The 6,000-nt window shown below is 37.8% G+C and overlaps 1 long non-coding RNA gene across 11 annotated transcripts in view; it reads left to right on the forward strand.

The window, feature by feature from the left end:
- LOC104653246 (uncharacterized) overlaps positions 1-5,603 on the forward strand; it is a 123,039-nt gene extending 117,436 nt beyond the window's left edge. For 6 of the 11 annotated variants that reach the window (XR_012518820.1, XR_012518815.1, XR_012518817.1 and 3 more), the window contains 2 exons: positions 843-1,006; positions 5,443-5,603. This is a non-coding gene — a long non-coding RNA (uncharacterized LOC104653246). Of the gene's footprint in view, positions 1-842; positions 1,189-3,217; positions 3,302-5,442 lie in introns of all 11 variants that reach the window. The other 5 variants (XR_012518814.1, XR_012518816.1, XR_012518818.1 and 2 more) reach the window with 5 other exon arrangements.
- The last annotated feature ends 397 nt before the right edge of the window (positions 5,604-6,000 follow it).

Raw genomic sequence — 6,000 nt, forward strand, 5'->3', positions numbered from 1 at the left:
CGACCCCTACCTACACCCCACACAGCAAAGAATGAACCAGGCCCAAAATGTTAATGGTGCCAGATTGAGAAGAGTTAGAATAGAGAACATTGAGGACTTCGTCACTGAAAAAAGAGAGAATTATTTTCACTCTTGTGGGAAATTCTACCAGGAAAGAATATATAGCTGCATATCTTCCATCAATATCAAGCTTTTCAGTTTCTTATGTACTTTCTTATATAATCCCTATTTGGTGCTCATAAATTGTGTGACTGAGAGCAAGTACCTCTATAAGCCTCTGTTTCCTCATCAACTAAATGGAGCTAATAATATGTATTATTCACAGGGCAATGCAATATGAAGGTGCACTATGCCTGGCCAATTGGCAGTATTTAATATGTATAAGCTGTTACCATTATTTATGATTCGGGTTTCATCAAATACACAGAAGCCACTTAAAGTGTTCCAAGTATAAAGACTTAATTTAGGGAAATAGAAGCTTATGCAATTTGGGGGAGGATGTGGTAGCAAAGGTCAATGGTCAGGAAAGTTATTTCTAATCATCTCAGTCAGCAGCCTTGAACTGGCTGGGTCTAGACACCCATTGAAAACTGCTATAAGTCTCAAGAACTCCAGGATGTTGCAGGAATCTCTACTGAGTTGTTCAGCCTGCCTTCTAAGGGAAGAAGTCTCCAGCAGACACCTCCCACCACCGCAGGTGTCCACAGCACTGAAGTGGGGGATACATATAGATGCCCCCTGAACCACTGCTAAGGTTTCTTGTGCTGCGATGACTCTTTGTGATAATGGCCTAATTCTCCCTTCTGCTTTCAAAATCTTATACAAGTACTTTTCTCTGGCAGAATCGAATCTGGAGATGGTCCATGAAGAAAATTCTGGAAATTATGGTTCTGACTTCTTTGCAAGGGGATGACAAGGACGTTGAGGTGACAACAGTTTGGCACACTTATTGCAACTGCTCTTATTTCTTCAGTTCTCTGAAATAGGCATTATCTTCACTTTTTAGGTGAGAAAATGGTCACTCAGGGAGGTGATTACATTATTCTGAAGTGTGATTCATGACAGACCTGGATTCTGAATATTCCCTCCACTACATCATCATTCTCTAGATGTGGTACAAAAAATCAGCCAGGACTCTGAAGTCATTAAAAAAAATAAAGGCTACGTTTCTCCAAACATTTTTCTTCTGTAGGTCTAAATTTCTTTATTATTCATTTGGGTTAAAATATTAAATTCATCTTTTAAAGTAGCAGTAAACTAATAGAGAGGGGTGGCCTTAAAAACATTATTGATGATCGACATATTAGTCCAAATATCTTTTTCATCAAATTAGAATATTATGTCAAAGGAAACCTTCCGGTGGTTTCCCTATAAAGCAATGCAATGGAATGAGAGTGGACTTAGCGTTTGACTTGGGTTTTGTAATTTGCTCTCTAAGTGACTTTGCACAAGATAGTAGCTTTGCTGAGCTCTGGTATTCTCATAAATAGAAGAGAGATGACACCATTGCCCTCAAAGATTGAATATGAAGATTTAATAAGATAATATCAAGAGACCATGGAGAAGTATCTTATTTCGTACACACTTGTACTAGAAAATATTTGAAATTCACCACTGCGTTAGGTGCTATGCTAAGCACTAGGAGGATAGATGAGGTCTTAGCCCCCATGGGGCATATAACCTAGTGTCTTTGGGAGGGAGACAATATGAATAAATAAATAAAACACTAAAGAAGACAGCACATTTCCTCACAATTGCAATACAGAAATAAACACGGTTATAGGCTAGAGAGTAGGGTTGTGGAAGGGTGTTTTGGATGGGTTGATCTACCCTGATGTGGTAGATATTTGATCTGAGAACCTGAAGTATTACCTTAACTTTTTTAAACAAATATTTATTTAAAAACCTATTATGCACCAGGCAGTATTCTAGAAACTAAAGATAAAGCAGGGAACAAGACAGTCTGTGCTCATAATTTTAGTGAGGAGATACAGATAAATGAATGTCTAAGTAAATACAGAGGGTTACAGAGGGTAATATATTTTACGGCGAAAAGTGAAACAGGGCATATGCCAGTGCTGAGAAGACATTTGGGCTGACATTGAAGGGAGTCATAGATAAGTCATGAAACTATCGGGTGGTGGGGGAAGCACTCTAGGCAGTTGGAACAGCAAATATGAAGGTCCCGAGGCAGCAGCATGCCTGTTTGAGGAAAGCTAGGATGCCAGTGTGAATAGAGTGAGGGGAATGAGGGAGAGGGTACTAGAAGAGAAGCTCAGAGAGGTTAAAGGGTCTAGGCTATGTTGGCTTTTGTGGTTTATGGTGAAAACACTAGCTTTTTGTTTGAGTAAGATGGATGACAATACCTGGTGCTAAAAAATAGACTATAGGGAGGAATGTGGGATCAGGAATATGCCTTAGGATGCTAGAGCAATAATCCATGTGAGACAGTATTGTGCCTTGGATTAGAATGGTGGTAGTGGTGGTAGTGGTGGTAACTATTTGGATTCTAGATATGTTTTATTTTATTTTATTTTATTTTGACACAGAATTCTGCTGTCACCCAGTGCCATGGCACGGTCTTAGCTCAATACGACTTCTGCCTTCTGGATTCAAGCAACTCTCATGCCTCAGCCTCCTGAGTAGCTGGGATTATAGGAGTGTGCTACCACTCCTGGCTAATTTTTGTATTTTTTTAGTAGAGACAGGGTTTCACTATGTTGTCCAGGCTGGTCTCGAACTCCTGATCTCAGGTCATCTGCCCACCTCAGATTGCCAAAGTTCTGGGATTGCAGGCATGAACCACTATGCCTGACCTAGATTCTAGATTTATTTTAAAGGCAATGTCAATAGGGAGGATATAATGAAAGGTTAGACTTTGGGTAAAAAATAAGAAAGAGTCAAGGATGACTCCAAGATTTGGGGCCAGACTTGTTCAGAAAAGGTAGAGTTGTCATTTTTTGAGATGGGGAAGCAGGTTGCAGGGAAGGAATCAGAAGTTCTATTACGGTCTCATTAAGTTTAGGATGCCAATTAAACATCCACAGACAAATGGGAATATGAAGTTTTGGGAAAAGTCAATGGTGGAGGTCTAAGTCTGGAGATTGGAAGCATATAGATGGTAGCTAAACCCGTGAAACTAAATGCAACCACTTAGTATAGACAGAGTAGCTGAGAGGCTCAAGGTCTAATCTCTGAAGTGTGGCAATGTTTACAGGTGGGGAAGAGAAAAATAGCTAACAGGATGGATACTTTAGGAAAGAAAGAGAAAACCAAGAAAGAAAGTGCTTCAAGAAGGAAGGTAGGTCAATTTGTTCAAACACTGTGAATAACTCAAGTAAAATGAAGACTGAAATCTTTTGAATTTAGCAATGTGAGGTCAATTGCAACTTTGGCATGCGCAGTTTCGATGTAGTAATATAGATGTAAACTTAACTGAAGAAGGATTAAGAGAGATTATTCAAAAAGAAATTAAACTCTTTGAGGATTTTGCTGTAAAGAAGAACAAAGAAATGGGCAATTAGGCGTGGTGTGGGAAAGAGGCATGTGGTCAAAAGAAGGTAGAATAAAAATGGTAGCCTCACTAGAACTTCAGAGTACAATGATGTATCAGACTTACTTAGAGAACGTTTGTTCAAATGAGATTGTTAGGTCTACCCAAATTTCAAGAGTGCATCACAGTTATGTGTGTGCCTGGTGGGGGAGGAGTTGCATGTTAAAACCAGACAGCTGGCCTCTCTCTAGAGTTGCTAATTCAGTATGTCACAGGTAGGACTCAAAAACATGTATTTCCATCATGATCTCAGGTGATGCAGATGCTACTGGTACTGGGAACACACTTCGATTATCACAGCTCACAGACATAAATAAATTCCTTTTCTGGCCCTCCTATCCAAAGTAACATCCTATCCTCCTATCCTTTTCATCCAGCCTCTCACTGTGTGACTCTGGCTTATTTATTTTTTGTTATTTTAAACCCCTTTGGCATAGTTTCTCTAGGAAAGGTGACCTATCTGTCTTGTTTACCATTGTTCCCATGTGTAGCATCATAGTTAGCATACAATGGAAACAAAATTTTTTTTGAAAATGAATTAAATGGGGAAATGAAAAATTTGAACAATCGTTAAGGATTACTTTATACAGTCTTCGAGATGCCTAATGTTTCTTTGGACTATTTATAAAGACAAACGAAAAGTCATGTTTCACCAAATGGCAAACTACGAGTTAAATTTCAAACTCTGAGACACCCAGAGGGATCTGAGCTGGTTATTTGCATTTCAAAATTCACCAGCCTAGGGATCCCTAATGTGGCTATTATGTGGTGTTTCAAATATGATCACATAGCTTTCAAAGAAAATTCTGCTTGGAAAGTCATGAGTTGTTTTGTCATTAATTATTTACATCTAGTTTCACAACTGTCACTACTTCAGAAACCTCCCTAGTTGAAGAAATAACATTAGAGCCATTCTTTGGTTTTCAATGCACTAATTAGCCTATAAGCCAACCCATTTGTAGTTGGCTTAATTTAAGTCATCCAGGTTTTACATGGGGGATATTTAAGGTTCATTTAATTGGAAAAATTTACCTGCCAATCCAAATCTCTTAAAAATACAACACAAAACAAAAGAAAACAGGGTTGTCAGGTTTCTGTTACAGTTTTTTCATGAGTGTTAAGTGAAAGCATCTCTGTTTGATATTCATCATTTGGCAATGACCATTTCTTCACTCAGACAACATGAATAAAAGATATTACTCTTTGTCATTAGCAACTCATTTAGGAAAAAGAGAAAAATTAGACCTTTAAGAACATTTTACTTTTTGTCATTTCAGACTAAATGACACTCTTAAATGATGGTTAGTCAAACCTGCAGAATCTGTTAGTGACTTGAAAATAAGTGTGAGGGGATGCCAAAACCCAAAGGAATTTTAAACTTGCATTTATCAAGCTTGTCACATCATTGCTACTGGTAATAAAAGCATTTTTGTTTTATGTTGTAATGTCTACAGAGAATAATATTTTTTTTAACCAGAGTAAAAAGTGATATTGCAATATTCATCACTTTTTTGATATAAAATAGTCCAAAAAGGTTGAAAATTGATGTTCATTATTTTAGAGCTAATTTAAAAGCCTTGTACATTTACAGAAGTTTCCCTGGTTGCTTTTTGTAAAGTTCCAGTGGTCAATAGTCATTCAATTTTCAGAAGCATTTTCTTACATGGATTTCATGGATTTTGTTGAGTTCTCAGAATAAATGCTCAGGTTTTAATGATGGTGGTAGTATCTGACCAATTTATTGGTGCATTTATTTTCTTATAATCACTCAGCTGCTGCTCCTGTTGCATTGCAATGACCAAAGAAACAAAGACTTGGAATTTTTCAAGTTCCATAAGATTTAATCAGAGTCCAAACTTTCACTCCTTTCTTTTTTTTTTCCCCTCAAGGTTTCCAAAGCGCTGATCTAATGAAAGAAAACTCAATCTAGGAGGTGAAAGAAAAGCCAGGATTCCAAGACACAGTTGAAATGGACTGCCACGTTTATATGTACATTGATTTTTACATGACTGCATTCAGAAATAAAATACCATCCTCTGTGATCAATTTATACAGTTTCCCTCCAGTTAAATTAAAACCAAAGTGAATCCATAGCAGCAGATCCCCTTTCGGTTAGCGATCTAACCTCTCTCAAGAAGTAAACACGGATTTAGTCTTCCCTCATTTGATGGTTAGCTTAGGACAACAGTTGAGTTCTCTGACACTATTGGGAATCTGCACAGTAAAATACAGGTGGTTTCTACTGAAAATTCAGATATCTGACAAGCTGCTACATTAGAGAGAGAAGAGATTCTAATTCTGCCACTTAATCATCTTCTGAATATTAGGCCAGGAAAGAAGAAGTATACCATGATTTAAGTTTTTGAGGGAACTGGGAATCTATGCACCTCTCTCCATGACTGTGACCACGGCTTAGTTAATGCAGTACCTCCCACAGTGTGGCACAC

This window comes from Saimiri boliviensis, chromosome 8, assembly GCF_048565385.1.
Source record: "Saimiri boliviensis isolate mSaiBol1 chromosome 8, mSaiBol1.pri, whole genome shotgun sequence".
NCBI lineage: Eukaryota > Metazoa > Chordata > Mammalia > Primates > Cebidae > Saimiri > Saimiri boliviensis.